The 18,071-nt window shown below is 40.1% G+C and overlaps 2 protein-coding genes across 2 annotated transcripts in view; both read right to left on the bottom strand.

Moving 5' to 3' along the window:
• LOC306988932 (uncharacterized protein) overlaps nt 1-18,071 on the bottom strand; it is a 198,748-nt gene that overhangs the window by 96,232 nt on the left and 84,445 nt on the right. The gene's annotated exons all lie outside the window — the stretch shown is intronic.
• Nucleotides 1-18,071, bottom strand: part of LOC306988939 (NLR family CARD domain-containing protein 3-like) — a gene marked incomplete at its 3' end in the record, with an annotated part of 80,949 nt that overhangs the window by 61,701 nt on the left and 1,177 nt on the right.

Below are 18,071 nucleotides of genomic sequence, written 5' to 3' on the forward strand. Positions count from 1 at the left end.
TGAAATCCAGCAGAAGACTGGGATGTAGCACATGATAAAGAGACTCTTTGATTGTTTAACATTATCAATGATTTCATTGGCCAAATCCACATCCGTGAATCTTTTCCTGAAGTATTCCTCCTTCTTTTGTGCATCATTGAATCCTTGTACTTCTGTCACGCGGTCAATACATTCAGGAGGAATCTTAATGGCAGCTGCTGGTCTGGTGGTGATCCAGATGAGAGCAGAAGGAACCAGATTTCCATTGATGAGGTTTGTCAGGAGAACATCCAGAGAGGCTGGTGTCGATACATCACGCCACGTCTCATTGCCATCAAAGTTTAGAGGAAGGCGACATTCATCCAATCCATCAAGGATGAACAGGACTTTGAATTTATCATTTCTTGCTAGGTTTAGTCCTTTTATCTCTGGGAAAAACTGACTTATAAGACTTGTTAAGCTTTGTTTTTCTTTCTCCTTTAAGTTCATCTCTCGAAATGCAAGAGGAAATATGAAAGTAATATCCTGATTTTCTTTTCCTTCGGCCCAATCCACAATAAACTTTTGCACAGAAATGGATTTCCCGATGCCAGCAACTCCTTTTGTCAGTACAGTTCTGATCTCCTTGTCTTGTTCAGGAGCTTCAAACAAATTTTTGCATTCAACTGGTATCTCTTGTGATTCATTCCGCCTGGCAGCAGCCTGAACCTGTCTTACTTCATGTTCTGTATTGACTTGTTTACTAGCACCCTGAGTCATATAGAGATCTGTGTAGATGTTATTCAGAAGCTTGGAGTCACCATGCTTTGCAATTCCTTCAGATACAGATTGATGCCTGTTCTTCAGGTTTGATTTTAGCGGTCGCTGATGAAGGAGGACCAGCTCATCTAACACACAAACGAGAACAAAAAACAGATATGCATCATTTTCTCTTGTACATTTTATAAGTAACAATGACAGATTGTTATGCCCATGAAACTCTTACCTTGTAGAGCATCTGCAGCCTCAACTTGCTTCATATCTCTCAGGAAGTAGAGTGACATATCAAGAGCTGCTTCTTTAATATCACGCATTTCCTCTGTAAAGTCTTGCACAAAGTATTGTCTGTTCTCTCTTTTTAGTATTTTCTTAAACTTGTCCAGCTCATTCTTCAGAAATATTATTATTTTGTTCTCAAGATCCTGAAAACAAAGCAGGAAAAAATAAGGGTCATACCAAAAAAGAAACTAAATCCTATACCCTTTGTCATATACATTTAAAACATGTTTAAAATGTAAACAATTTACTTGTAGTACACATTACAAGCAAGCAACAGTAAAATGCACTCATTTCGTTTGACAATATTGACCATACGTTAGGTAAAGTGGTGGTGAATACAAAAACAAAAACAGCAGGCCTGGTTCCAGAATCAAATCACTGAGGGTGCTTCTGAAATTATTGGAGCTATTCTGTTAAAGTGCAGGTGAAGACTGAGCAACGGCTCCACCATAGCAGTGTAGGCTACAGAGGGACATTTAAGATTATATGCAACATAAATCTCTAACTTACATCGTGTCTACACCTTGTTTGTTAATGAGAGGTTTCGCAATCTGGCATAACTCAGCACTGAATAAAAAGCCTTTTGAGCGGTGAGTGGATTCTGACTAATATAAACACCTCTGATTGGCCATTGTGTTCATGAGATCAACAACAATGTCTGTAATTGGCTACATTGCTCACTGCTGCAAAAACACATTGTAAATAGATACATTTGATGTTCTCCAGAGCGGAAACGCAAATATGCACTGGAGCGTTTGCCAAATCTGTTTTGCCGATATAATATAACAATATTATTACATATTATTATCTGGTATGGATCAAATCCAATAATCAACATGATTTCTTGGTATCTCAGTTCATGTGTTTTTTTTTTATTCACTGCCATTAAAGTCATGAGTTCGACTTATTTTTGAGTTGAGATTTGAAAATTAGGGCTTGTTAGAACATCAGTTAGCATGATTCTATTTATGATTTAAGTTTTAAAAATAAAAATTAAATACAGATTTAAATTTGTTCAATAACTTGTTTTTTTACTTACCTGGAATATCCCAAAGAGATTTTCTTTGAAATTCCTCCGGAAGCGGTAACTCTTTAAGTCTGTGTCTGATTTCTCAAATTGAACCCTGGTAGCAAAACAAATGTGATTTTTTTGCATTTCAATCCATACTAATGGCTCAGTTACAAGAAAGAGTAGAGTTTGTGGAGACATATACAGTATATTCCACTTGACCCTGATGACTGAAATTTATGATCTCACTGCAAGGTGCTGAATTTAACTTTCAAAAATTATTAGTGTGATTTATATTAATATGGATCACTGCACACGGTCAGTTTGATTCAAAAGGCACAAGTAAATTATATTGAAAAACCATGTTACATATCATGGCTTATTAAGTCTGAAAAAAAAAAACTAATTGCACATTTTAAACAAAGATTCATTTGTTGGAAGTGAATGGTAAACTGTGGTATATTGCGGTATACAGTATATGGATCACTGCACACAGTCAGTGTGCTTTAAAAGGCACAGGTATATTACATTAAAAAAACATGTTGCATAACATGGCTTATTAAGTCTTAAAAGAGTGTTTTACATATTTTGACAAAGTAGATCCATTTAAGATTAAGGTTAATTTATGGTAATAAATTGTAAAATGTAAGGTATATTGTGTTCTAACCTGTTGAGAAGAAAAGATGCCAGTTCCACATCACTCTTCAATTTCTTCTGTTCTTTTAGAGCTTCCCACCGTGTAAATTCTGCACCAATATTTACTGTAGTCTTCTGCCCTTTGTTACTAAACCACACACACAAAGAAGAAAATCACATAAAAATGAACAGGTTCACAGTTGTCAATTTCATTTGGCCAAAATCAAGAGTAGCGTCAGTTCTGGCAGCTCACATTAGTAAAGCGTGCATCAGCTGACTCTCTTATCCATGTCTACCTATAGGAATATGACACCTATCACAGCATCCATATATAAGCTCCTTCAGTATTATCAACAACTATCATGTTTCTCATGAGCTAATAACCCTCCTCCATCCGCAGCTCCTCCTCTAGTCAGTCAGGATTTGGCATTCTGATTTCCCTTTGAACTAGACTAAATTCTTGAATTATGATTCAAATCTTGAATTAATGATATTTGCAATGCATTCATGTTGGTTCTGTTCTGTTTACCCTAAGGGGGGTTATTGCTGCCCTCCCTGCTCTTATCTATGCTAGGCTGCATGGATGTGCAGGGAGTTCTTGCCCAGAACAGAACCATACCGCCAATCCAAACTCTGGGCCCTATTTTAACGATCTAAGCGCACGGTCTACTCTACAGCACACGGCGCAAGTGCACTTAGGGAGTGTCCACATCCACTTTTGCTAGTTTAACAACGAGAAAAATGGTCAGTGCACCCGTCGTATGGTCTAAAAGGGTTGTCCCCATTCTCTTAAAGAGTAATGGATGTGTTTTGGGCGTAACGTGCAAAAGACCTATCAGAGTGTATTTTCCCATTCCCTTAAAAACAAGTTGCGCTCGCACCATGGCGGATTTGCTATTAACATGGTGGAATTTGCAAGCAGAAAGAGTAAACGTGTCTCCAGAGAACAAATCGATCTGCTCGTGCGCGAGGTTAAAGCGCACAAGCAGATCATCAACGGGACAAGCCGGATTCCATCATATCTTCTTTATGTACACAATATTAATCTTTTACATTGAAATACTTTTTATTTGTAATATTTGGGATGTTTGTGTGCTACTGCACATCCCTGTGTTGTGGACACGCCTACAGGCACACATTACTAACGTGCTCTTTAATTTACAAAAAAAATTATATTGCGCCATTCCCTTCAGACCAGGTTTCAGTTGATCAATGACAGTTTATTTCAGTTGCCTCAAAATAGCAACGTGGAAACAACATACCTGAACACACTTCCTTTTCAGACCATGGGCGCACAAATGGGAGCAAATGCATTTACTATTTAAACAACGTGGCGCAGGACGTGAAAATGTTAACTGCGCTGCATTGCGCCGGGTGTATGATAAGGCCCTGTATGCTAATTGTCAATCGTATTTGACGATAGTGGTCTTGACAGAACCATTATCAAACCAGCAGCTTACTGCTACCTACTTCATCGGTACATAAAGGTGGTTGATTAAAAAAACAGTTTTATGATAAATAAAAAGAACACAAATACCTTTTGGAAGATGATGGTGTTTTCTCACAGAAGTTTGGTCCATCACCTTTTGAATGGTCACTCTTCATAGACACATAACTGGATGCATGTGAAAAAGATCTTTCACTAATGACACAAAGAGCAGAAAGAAAAAAACACTTTACTACAGGATACTACAGTGTCATTTAAAGAGGTTTGACGTTGCAAATGGTACTTAGATGCAACATAGCCCCGTATGGAATGTATTTATACTTGACTGCCTGTTCTGTATTTTTTTTGGACTGCATTTATATAGCGCTTTCACAGACCCAATGGCCTCCAAAGCGCTTTACAATATTGCCTCACATTCACCCATTCACTCACTCATTCATACACCGACGGCGGTGTCAGCCATGCAAGTTAACTCTGTTGTTCTGTTTTGGTTTGGTTCTGTCATTTGCTCCTGTGATCTTCTGCGTGTTTGTTTTGTGTTTTAAATAAAGTGTTTGTTTTGGATTTTCCTTTGCTTTATATAGACACACACCCCGTTACAGTTACATGTGACGATAGATTTTACTTATTTAATAATAATTAATCAATGGATCGCATGTAAGACGCTTCGAGAAACAGATGAAATACCTTTCGTTACATGGTGTTTTCTCACTGAAGTTTGGTCCATCACCTTTTGAATGATCACTCTTCACAGACACAGAGGACACATGTGAACCTGATCTTTCACTAATGATAAAGAGACAAAAAAAAACACTTTACAACTGGAGATACTTCAGTCTCATTTGAAAAAGGTTTGATGTTGCAAATGGAATTAGATGGGTAGATGGAAAAACTACAGCAAAGGAGGCTTTCTTTGAACTCTCCGTCTGCTCTTACATGGCCAAGGAGACCATTCCTGAACCCCCTGTTTGCCCCTGTTCTGTCACAGCCAAGGAAGCCTTCCTTGAACTCTCTTTCAAAATGAACTCATGATCTAATTGCCAAGGAAGCCATCCTCGTGGTGGTCCCCTGCTCCACCAGCTCCACCATGGTGGTCACCAGCTTTGCCTACTCCTCCATAGTGGTCACCAGCACCGCCAGCTCCATCTTAGTCATTTTGCTCAGCCCTGACCACCTGTTCTGCCTGTGCTCTCTGATCTACTTCAGTCTTCTAACCCTCTCCCACTACACGGACCTGGCCCACCATCCATCCCCCTGTTCCACCTCCGCTCCACCAACCACCTGGATTTTGTTATGGGGTTTTGCTTACCAGGGAGCATCTGGAAGCTACTCTTAAGGGAGGGGGGTTCTGTAATTCCCCATGTCTTGTCTGAACTTTTGTGTTATTCCCTGTTCCTGTGGCAATGTTTGTAGTTTTCGCTATTGGTTAATCTTACCCAGCTATGTCTTGTTAACTCATCTTGTTAAGCTTATTTGCCCCTGTGTATAAATAGCCCATGTGCATAAATTGCTCTTGGTCAGTTGTTTGATGTAGACGTTTGCGTCATTGGTTCCCAGTGTTATTTTGCGTCATTGGTTCCCAGTGTTATTTTGCGTCATTGGTTCCCAGTGTTATTTTGTTCCAGCTTAATGTTCGTTATTGTTAGTTTCATTAAACACCCCTGCACTTGGATCCTCGGCCGTTTCTCAATACCAAGTACGCAAACTTCGGACTTGCGTCCTTGGTAGTTCAGACTTGCCAAGTTCGACTTAGGAGAACGAACTCCCGAGGACGAGAGGACGCAAGTCCGGTTATTCTGCAAATGGGACAGCGGCGTTCTTGATCGCGTCACTCAGCACGCTCTGGCTACTCCGGTTATCTCTTTATGTATATTTTAGGCAACAATAAAACGAAATATGGTATAATTCAATTCAATTCTTTTGAATTCTATTTTGAGTTTCAATTCCACATTGATTATCTTCACTGCATAACAACACGAAATAATATGCAACCCTGCTTCTTTTTGCGTTCATTTTAAAAATATTAAACATTATTGAACATTAAAACTGACATTTAAAAAACAGACGGGGTTGTGTCATTTTATTTTATTATACATGTACAGTGAAGAGAATGTATAATAAAATAAATATAAAAAATAGGCTATTATATATATTTTCAAATATAGCCTAAAATAAAATTACACAACCCTGACTCTTTTTGTATGTCCGTTTTAATGATCTGATATCCAGTATAAAAGTATAAATAAAAATAAATAAAGCAAACAATTCAGTCAAACATAAGTCAGCTTAAAATAGCATATAGCTCAAGTTAAATAGCCTAAATATATAAAATTATGAAACTTCACTTTGCCCTCAGCCAAAACGATTTGCCATGGAACAAATTATAGATTAATGAGACCAAAGATCGCCCGTTAGATACACAAGACGAATTATATCTCATGTTTAACCTCTAGACTAGAGACACCAGAGCCAGCGGCAAACATCAGAAGCACTAGCCGAGGAAAAGCTGGTCCAGTCGGGGTTATTGAGCGCTGAGCGCCCAGTGATCGCCTGGGTCTCACAACTCCGAAAACGTCAGATAAATTTTTCAAATAGGCGCTATCTTTATAAATAAACCACAGATTTGAGCTTTAAACAACTACATTCTCGATTGAAACACTCTTAGAATTACATTTTGTGACACGATAACAGTAGTATTTTGATATTACGCGGGTTTTCTCCTCTGCCATTGACGCTTGCTGGTGGGAGGAGATGCATTCTGGGATACCTGTCTGTCTCAAGTCTGCACAAGTCACCTCTACATGCATCCTTGGTAAAAGGGGCGGATCAAGAACACATCCGGGGATTTGAACTGGACTTGGCTAGATGTGAACTTTTGAATTGGGACAGTACTTGGGCAGCGACGGATAACGTTTCACAAGTCCACAAGAACACAAGTACAGACAAGAACACATATTGAGAAACGGCCCTCATCTCAGTCTGCTTTTGTTTTGATTGGTTCCTTTGTTTCGGTGTAATTTTCTTATTGGGTCATTGTGTTGATTACTTTCAGGTGTGTCTTGTTACGTCATTAGTCCTTGAGTATATATAGCCCACACATTTCCATTGTTTACTTGTCTAGATTTGGTGTGGATGTAACCTATTGTTTAGTGAGTTTGTCAAGCCTGTTCTGTTCATAGTGAAGTCTGGTCAGTGTAAGTCATGGTCAAGTCTTCAAGTTTGTCATGTTTTTGTTTGGTTTGTCTTGTATTTGTTTGTAGTGGTGGGCAGATCGAGGCTTCGTGAAACAATAAAACAGTTGAAGCAAATGTGCCATATTGTGTCGGGGCTTCGAAACAATCAGACACCCGTCTCAACGGTGACACCTAGTGGTCACTTGCAGGTGTTGATCTGAAACAACCTTGACAACGAGCCATTAAACTTTTTTTATCTTTTATTATTGTATTTTTCTAATATGTGAAGCTTGTAACCTGTAGGCTCCTCACTGTGCATAATGTTATTTCTATCTATCTATCTATCTATCTATCTATCTATATTTCTATGCATCTATTAATGTGTCACTATATGTATACTCTGTCTGTCTCTAGCCTATCAGTCAATGTGTAAATTTAAATGTAAGCCTAAATATAACTAAACAAATCGCACTATAAATGTCACTATATCACCAAAAATCCGCTATCTCAAAATCAAACTCCTCTCACAAAAACCCAGAAGGTCAAGATGCGTTGACTTAACTTTTATACAGATGTGCGATTGTGTGGTCTGTTCCCAACCCTGTCAATCAAACGCTGATTCGGCGGACCATGCCACCTGTCGAAACACTCCGAAGCTTCATTTAGCCGTAGTCACGTGACATGGGTGTTTTGAATCACGCATCTTCGGAACGTCGGTTTCGCGTCAGCCATCCCTATTTGTTGGGTTTGTCTTGTATTCTGATTCAATAAACTGCTCACTTACAGCTTGCCTTCAGAGGATTAATATTACAGAAAGCTAGGCCTAAAATTAACCCTGCAGTTTGTCTTCTTTGACTACATCAAGGAAACAGGACTATAGAGGACTACGTTGATGAGTTTCTTGAACTCTCTAACCATGTGGATTTTAATGACATCGCCCTTCGGGACATTGTTTTGCAGGGGGTTAAATTAATCAATTTGCTTGTGGATTCCTGGGGGAAAGATCCTCTGGTCTCTGGCGCAATACTAGCCTGGCTAACGCCAGACCCAATTCTCGTTGAGACTTGGGTCTGGGAACCACATGTGCATTTTCTCGTATTTGAGGCGTGGTTTACGAATGCCTGGCGCCGTTTATTGGGTGCTAAGAATGTCTATCAAAAGCGCGTGTGCGTAGCTCATAGCCAATCGTTTCAATTATACCAGGTGACGTATGTAGAGTGACAGAAATTAGACAAGGAAGAAGACGATGGGTAAGATATTTTTGTGTAAACAATGACGTTCAGCGACTATTGCCGTTTGTGCAAGATAAACATGAGGGTCGAAGGTATATATGGATATAAACAAACTGCTTAGTTGTGTCGTCATCGTCTTGCTGCTCCCTCCCCGTTCTGTGATTGGTTCCCTAGATGAGGCGAAAATCTGGTCCATGGTATCCAGACTGCCTTTCAGCGTGAATAAAATCGCGCTGCGCAAAGGCAGTATGGGGAAACCCAGGCTAGCGCAATACATCAATCATGCTCTGTTGTTAAGCAGCTCATCATTCAGTGCGGGAATTGCAGAGGAGAAACCTCGCTGTTCTGCAGCACCTGCCATGCCAGAGTCTCTTCACGTCCAAGAACATTCTATGCCCTATGTTACGGTCATAAAGGTTGTTCATGTTCTTGCTTCGCCATAGCCTTGCAATCTATCAAATCCGCCATGGCGACTAACTACTCCACTGTGGTGGTCATAGCCAGCTCTACCCAGGTTGCCCCCGTAGCTCCTGGCTCTGTTATGGCCACCTGATCCACGGGCCAGGCCCTCCATCCCTCCCCTTGGGCCTCCTCCAATCCACCAACCTCCTGATCTTGTTTGTGTTTTGGGTGGGTGAGCCATTGGCATATGGAGCAGCTATTTGCTGGGAGGATATGTCACATTTGGTTTTGGGTTCAATTTCATGTTTTTATGTCTTTTATTTTGTATTTGTTACACTTATGTTCCTGGTTTTGTCATGTGATTCCCTGATCTCGTCATGTGATCCTGTCATGTGCTCCTTTTGCTACAGGCTTGTTCGACTTCATGCAGCGCTGAGTAGACCGATTGGCGGCTGACTTGAAGCAGCGCATGCCGGTTAGAAAAATGTCTTGAAACAGCGCCGACGACCACGTGACTGTACCGCGAGAGTGAATTGAGATCAGCTGACTTGTGCATTCAGCTTCTCCAGAGCGGCTGCAGGAGCTCTGATGACGACATAACTGTTTCACGATTGGCTGGATTCACCGCATGACGACGATCACGTCTGTTTCATGTTTATTCTCACACCTTCAGTTCTACTTATGTTCACAAATCTGTTTTTTTATAACCGTAAAAGCTTAAAAAAGCGAAAAAGCTTTGTAAAAGAAGATAAGTTAATGTCGCTGTAATGCAAAACATATGAAGTACCTTTTGCCAGGTGTTTTTTCCTCTCTGAAGTTTGGTCCATCACCTTTTGAATGGTCACTCTTTACAGATACAGATCTGGATACATTTGAGCCTGATCTTGCACTAATGACACAAAGAGCAGGGAGAAAAACACTTGACTACAGGAAATTCTTCCAGCTACATTGTCAACCGTTCACACAACAGCTCACGTACAGTATTTGAGTCTTTAGTTAGATGTTACCGTTTGTTAGATGGTGTTTCCTCTCTGAAGTTTGGTCCATCACCTTTTGAATGGTCACTTTTCACAGACACAGAGATGGACACAGGTGAGCCTGATCTTACACTTATGGCACACACACACACACACACACAAAAACGTTTTACTTCAAGAATTACTTCAGTCTCCTTTGAAGAGAAGTTGCAAATGGTAATTAAATAAGGAATAACCATGCATTTATCCATTCAAGTTCTGGTTTCAATTTACTTTATTGTCCACATTCTGCAAAAACGGTCTCTGTCTCCACCATATAATACATAGCATAATTTAAATAATGTAACATAAATCATGTGGAATACCTTTTGGTTTGTGACAGTGTTTCTTCACTGAAGGATACATGTGAGCCGGATCTTTTACTAATAACACAAAGAGTAGAGAGTAAAGAAAAGTCAGATTTAGTTTTGCAATTAAGTTAATAAATACAATTTACTTAAAACAAAACAGTTTTATTATTATTTTCTCAACTGTGACACTAGAAAATTAATTAACACAATGCTTTAAGAAAACATATCTAAAGGTTTTAAGAAAATATTTATTTAAATACTTTCTTACAGTCTAAGGGCGTTTTCATACCTGAAAGTCCGCACCAAGGTCCGAACCAAAGTTCATGTTTTGATACATTTTATACATTCGGTAAGTTTTGGTTTGGTTTCACACTGCAATTATGCGAGCGCACTAAAGACCTTTACATGACATGCTTGCGTCCTGTCGTCATCGTCTATGTGGGCTGCATCTCGACATTGATTGGTTTGTACACGGACGTGCGTCTGACGTCAGCGTGTTGTCAAATCGGCGGGTAAGTTTGACAACAATGAATGAACAGACGCATATTGTTGAAACTATATTGTTATTATTATGGTATTACTACCGGCAGCACCAACTATACGCGAGGCTAGTTCAAATTCGCCAAATGAACGTCCTCGCTGTGTGAACCTTTGATCGTCGCCGGCAGGAAAGGAGGAGAAGACTGCAAGCGTTTTTCCAGTTGACTTCTTATGTCGTCAGACCATATTTCAAATAAAAACCTTGTTTCCTCCTCTCCCCATGTGCACCACAGCTAATTTTTTCCTATTAGCTTTGTCTTCTTCAGCTACGCGGAAACCACCGGAACTTCCTGTAAATAGTCCGAAAGTCCGAACCTTACAGAAAATGCTTTCACACTATAACGAACCAAACCTTTGTTCAGTTTGATCCGGACCGAGACTACCTCTTTTCATCAGACCAAATTTCGTCTGTTTGGTCCGGACCGTGGTCCGGGGGAGGTTTCACACCTGCAATTTTGATTCGGACCAAACTGAAAAGTCCTAAAGTCCTAAAGTCCGGACCAAACAAGGTAGGTGTGAAAGAGCCCTAAGTGTAGCAACAATAAGACAACAATTAAATACCTTTTGGTAGATGATGGTGTTTTCAAATTCTTACTGAAGTTTGGTCCATCACCTTTTGAATGGTCACTCTTCATAGACACATAGCTGGACACATGTGAGCCCGATCTTTCACAAATGAGAAAATTAGGAGGTCACTCAGTATAATACATAATTATATTTATTTATATTTAAATATATATACACACACACACACACACACACACACACACACACACACACACACGTATATGGTCAGAATTATTGGCACCCCTGGTAAATATGATAAAATATTGCTGTAAAAAATAAATCTGCATTGTTTATCCTTTTGATCCTTCATTCAAAAAATTTGCAAAACCTAACCTTTAGTTTTCTCCCGTCGACCTTGCTATGTCCCCCACCCTCCTTTTACTTTTATTGTTTCTCTCATGGTGCCAGGAATCGGGATAATGTCACGTTCAATTTTGATTTCAGTTTTATTTTCATTAAGTATGCTTTCATTGGTTGTCATGGTTCCCTATCAGTCACTCATGTAAACTAAACGAGCCAAAGCCCCCCACCCGATAAGCATTGTCACGGGTGTGACAATGACTACGTTTACAAGCTGTTCAAATTCGGTTTATGGTCGGGTTAAGGTCACTATTCGGGTTTCTGAAATATTCGGGATAACCCGTTTACATGCGTGAGCAGAGAGAGTTACTCCTGTATGGAATGTGTAATCAGTCGCCAATATCCCGATGTAAACGGCGACGCACGGTTAGCGTCTGGACGTACGGACAACATTAAGACGCAATATGCGTCATTTCCGATTCTTCTTCCTGTATCCAAAGACAACAACAACAACAACAGCAGGTGGATAATGAATAGTTCGGGGCAGATAGCGATAGTCTTCCAGCGGTACTTGATTTGGTCTGGCGTCTGTACAAACCCTGCTTCGCGTAACTTTTCGGTCACCTTCTTGTAAATCTCACTATCTCGGTACTTTCTGCCGTCAATAAAAGACATTATATTCTTGGTTTTCACCACACTAATGAAGAAATTGGTGTCCTCCTCGCTCCAAAAGTGTGGTGCTGTGCTGCGTCTCGCCATGTTAACCTCGACTTGTTTACTTCCGCTTTAACGTTACTGCATGCGGGTTTTTTATGCACCGTCTCTACTCAAAAGACCAAGATTCCTTGCGAATAGAACATGCGCAGAACACACATTTTGATGGGGATATGCCGAAACGCGTTTACAAGACCAAATATTCGGGTTAGAAAAGGGGTACCCCAGGTATAATATCCCGGGTTTTAAAAACCCGGATATGAGCATATCCGGGTTTTTGCCGGTGTTTACATGGCCGTGCGCGACCGGGTTATTGCTAATATTCTGGTTTTGAACGGGTTATTGGCTGCATGTAAACGTAGTCATTGTGTCTTTTTAAAGGTGTTATTCCACCCATGTGTTTCACGAGTTCACACTTACAAATAAGTTAGATAGAATAAATGGTATGCATATTTGGCGTGCAGTCCGAGGAGAGGGCTCCGGGCTCGGTATTCGGCCTGAACCCAGAGTACAGAGCAATTAGTGATTAATTGCATCTAAAATAAAAGTTTGTGTTTACATAATATATACACGTGTATGTACTCTGTATAATTATTTTGTTTATATAAATACACACATATGCATGTATATATTTGGGAAATATTTGCATGTATATAGGCTACTGTATATATATGTATATATTATTTATATTATACATAAATATAATAATTGTATATATAAATAACACTTTTAATCACACTGCATCATAATCACTGCATTGGAGGGTGGGCTAGACTCCTAAAAATTCAGCTGTGTTGCTGAATTTTTGCACCCTTTGGGGAGAGCATTGACTGTGTCCCGAACACTCAAGGCTGGATGATTGGCCGGGGGCGCTGAGGTTACCAGGTCATGGAAGGCATCTTTTTCTACTCAAAACCGAGCTGGTGCCTTCTCTGCCCTCACTACCCTCGATGGTGAGGTGGGCCAAGGAGTACGTGGAGATCTGGTGGGGTAATCTGCGTCTCCCATCCAAAAGCTTGTAAGTTCTCATCCATGCTTATGGCCAAGGCTTAAAGAGCCGCTGGACATGCTGCCTCCGCCCTGCATGCCATGGCCCTCCAGCCCTACATGCGACGGAAGTCACTGTGCGGCCCCTGGGTCGGGTGATGTCCACACTAGTGGTCCAGGAACTGCACCTATGGCTTAACCTGCCAGATATGAGGCAGACCGACAAATATAAATTTCTCGACTCCCCAATCTCCCAGGCTGACCTTGTCGGCGAGAAGCAGACGGAGGCGATCAAGCACAAGGCCACTGCTGTCTCCACCCTGCCGTCGGCTAATCACCGAGATTACCCCCCTGTGGCTTCCACCTCCGTTCCGGCACGGCAGCAGTGGCTTGGCCGCTGGAAAGTGGCACAGCCCTTCCCAGCCCCTGCCAGACCTGCAAAATGTCAAGGCAAGCAGTTCCTGAGACAGGCGACACGGCGATAGAGGAATCAGCACTTCGGGAGACAGTGACTGCACCACTCCTTCCCCCGGTTTTTAAAAAGAGCAGTTTCCTTTATCTTTGGGTCCCAATATGGCGAGGATGGCAGTGTGCGATGCTGTGCCTTGCCGCTATCATCCCACTCACCCATCACCAGCTGTCAGCGGTGTGCGGTTCGAGGACAGATCTTCACGCACCCCCTGCCCAACTGTGGAGCCAGGTAAGTGTTGCACCATGGTCCATGCTCCTGTCCTACGGGCAGTGATTGCAGCCCTGCTGGTGAAGAACCCGATGGAGCCAGTCTCTCCAGCTGATATGAAGACAGAGTTTTACAGCCCTTACTTCATTGTACCCAAAAAAGGCGGTGGGTTAGGACCGATCTTGGATCTGCGTGTTTTATATCAGGCCCTTCACAAGCGCCCGTTAAAAATGTTGATGCAGAGACGGATTTTCGAATGCAAAGTCCGCTCAAAGTAAACAATAGGAAAGCAATGGATCGCAATGACAGTCCGGACGCTGAGGAAATTGTAAATGTTTATTTGTATGATATGACGGACCTCAGCCATATAATTTAATTATGAGCCTGCTATGCAGTCAAGAGAGCAGGACAGGCCAGGATTAAACAGATCGAGAAATTGAGTTGTGGTGTGAGGAGACCAGGGCAGGTGTCTTGATGAGAGACCAGTGTTAGCTTATAGATATATCCACGTTACCCTATGATATGTATAACACTATGCTCAGATCACAATATTGTACAAATTATTATCATCTATCAGGCAATAGAAAAGTATTGGACCCTTATCTGCATGTGTTGTGTCAGCCAGTAGGAGACTTTGAGGGACTTCATTGTCAATACAATGAATAAAACATAATCACAATCACAACTGTCTTACTGTATATGTAGAAACAGCCAACACAAACATTAAAGTGGTTTTGTACAGATTTAAAATTAATTATAGAACTATTTATGATGATAATAATACGTTTCGGCTGCAGACTAATAACAAACACATAAATGCATTACATTACAAGTTTATGTAGGATATGTTCATGAATTAAATTAGGACAAGGCATATTTTGTAAAACAGATGTATAATGAGTGATGTCTGACGGATCCGTAAGCAGCGTCATGTTTCCTGCCGGCGGCCGAACCACATTCTGACAACGTACCGGGCGACCCGATGAAGATGCTGTGACAGTGTGCACACATCGCCGCCATCATATAACTCCATCATATCGCAGTGATTATAATCATCCAGTCTATAGTGAACACTACCACACTACCGGGTTTTTTGAAGCAGATGCAGAAGCGAAGTCGTTTTTTCACCTGCACATAAGGCACGGAAGATAGCACCATCCTGAATAGCTTTCATCAAGAAACCTGAGTACTCGAAGTCCTGACAGGCCATAATTCACAATAATTTACCACAACGATGATTAATTGAAAAACAATAACCACCGAAAACACACTGAATCACGACCGCTCTCACTGAACACCAACCTACTCTGCACTAAGCGAACGCAGAGCCCGGCAAACGACTCCCTCTCGTGACGTAATATGACGCGATAATGAAAAAAAAAAAAAGCTTTTTCAACGGTCAAGGAAACTTTCACGTTTTCTACAAAATGTGTGCCCTTGTGTCTTGCAAAACAATTTTAAATCCTGCTTTAACTTCTCATATGGTATTTTCATACAAGTTTATATATTGCCTTTGAAAGAAAAAAAACCCCTGCAATATACCCTTTAAACAAAGCATGCAAATGAAGTATCCAGGTGTAGGAACCCACCCAAGTCTCTAGAGTGTTACCAGTCCTAATCAGCTTAACTATTCAAAGAATGGGACAGGGGCTCCAAGAGCCATTAAAGACAAAAGGTGAGAGTCTCGGTAATCTGACTGATTTGACCTACAATAAAGAGAAGAGGACTGGCAGGAACCTCTTGCTAAAATCTTTGCTTAACCGAACCATTCATCTGATGTCATCATCTTTACCTTAAATGCTAAATACAATGTACTTCCCCTTAGTTTTTCATGTGATCTTATGTAAGATCAGCAGATCTTAAAGAAATTCTTACATTTGTAATACCACAGCGCTTTGCCTGGAGCTGAGCCAGAGACGGATGTATATCACTTATATATCACATACATTTTAATATCAGATTGTGTAGGTAACCATAAAAGTCACTGTTTTCTTCTCAAAGTTCCCTGGCAAATTACTTTCATGTATTTTGGGAGAAACTGATGGATTTACGTGTTGTAAATCCGACAGATAGGATTCTCTTAACTGCAGTGCAAACTAAGGTAGCGGCACTCATCGCATGTTATAGATTTAAAACTAACATGATCATTATAAAGGAGTTTTAATGGCAAAACACACTCACTGACAAGTATTTGAAACTCGGAATATCAGTTGATGACATGGTTAGCAAGTGTCCGAATATTTTGAATAAAAAAGAAAAATTAAATAAAAGCGATACATCTGTCATACAGCAAAATTGTGGCTACGGTGAGTCACGTGACAAGCATGACATGTTGCCATGGAAATAATAAGGGGAAACATTCTAAAAAACTGACTCTGGGGTGTCAGCAAGAATAATTTAAACTTACTCGTGAAAGGGTTAAATACCTTTTGGCAGATGATGTTTTTTGCTCGCTGAAGTTCGGTCCGTCACCTTTTGAATGGTCACTCTTCATAGACACAGAACTGAATACAGGTGAATCTGATCTTTTACTAAAGACACAAAGACACTCTTGAAGGAGGTTTTCCAGTCTCAATTAAAGAGCATGTATCCTTCTCACAATATGGACAAGATTGTCTGTTCAGTCAGTCAAGATAATTCACAATTTCACACACACCACAACGGATACATTTAAATAATGTAACAAAAAACACATAGAAAATCTTTTCGATGGTGATGGTGTCTCCTCACTGAAGGACACATGTGAGCCTGATCTTTCACTAACATAAAGTTCCTCAGTCTCATTTGAAGAAGTTTAATAACTAAATACAATTTAACAAACAATAACCATGTATTTTTATACTTCTCCCACCAATGGAAGGAAAATAAATCACAATAATTTAAAGCAATTGTTTGTTTGAGAAACAAAACTTTAAAGTTTTATGATAAATATTCATAAAAAAAAAGACTTTAACACAGTCTATGTGTGACCAACATTGAAAATGAAATACCTTTTGTTAGGCGTTTCTTCAGTGAATGGTGGATCACCTTTCGACTGGTCACTCTTCACAGACTCAGAGCTGGAAACCTCCGAGTCTGATCTTTCCCTAATAACACAAAGAGGAGAGAGAAAGAAAGAGAGAAACATTTTACTAAATGGGGTACTTCAGTCTCATTTGAAGGGGTTTATTGTTGCAAACAATAATTTAACACAAACTTTAACTGTGCATTATTGTCATTTTCTTTTCTTTTTTAATTGGCCTGATATCTGATAGTCCAATAAGCGAGTATCTTGGCGCTTTTAGTATGATTGGATGGAAAGTTCTTCTTAAAAACTTTTATTACATTACTAACACCAACCAATCCAGAAATTTCACTGGAATTTGGAAGACACTTATCCAAAGCAACATATATTTAATTCAAGATACATGTTTTCCATTTCCATGATCTTGTGATACTCTTTGAGTTACAGCAATATTAAAACAGGAACAAAGTTGTGACACCTGGCAATCCCTAATGTTTAACACCTCAGCCAATAAACCTTGATCACTATCAGCATCTGTGTGACCTTACGGATGTAAAATACCTTTTTTTGGCAGAGAAACTAAAGTTGTAACAGAAGCAGGACACTTAGTTAATGTTCAACCCTAAACATTTACTGGACTCTGAACAGGCCGATTTCTTAATTTCACTTTATTCCTGAGTGTTTGTTGCGTTCTATAGACTCATGTAACACTAAGTCTTATCCTCCATCTTACTGAGCTTCATAAAGGCATACTTAACCCAAAAATGAACATTTTATCATAATTTACTCACCCTAAATTTGTTCCAAACCGGTATGAGTTTTTTTTCTTCTGTTGAACACAAAATGAGATATTTTGAAGAGTGTTGGAAACCAAACAGTTGATGGAAGCCATTGACTTCCATAGTATTTTTTTTCCAATTACGGAAGTCGATGGCTACCATCAACTGTCTGGTTTCCAAAAATTCTTCTTTCTATTCAAAATATCTTATTTTGTGTTCAACGCAAGAAAGAAACTCATACAGGTTTGGAACAGCTTG

This window comes from Phoxinus phoxinus (genome assembly GCF_949152265.1).
Source record: "Phoxinus phoxinus genome assembly, chromosome: 20".
NCBI classification, from domain to species: Eukaryota; Metazoa; Chordata; class Actinopteri; order Cypriniformes; family Leuciscidae; genus Phoxinus; species Phoxinus phoxinus.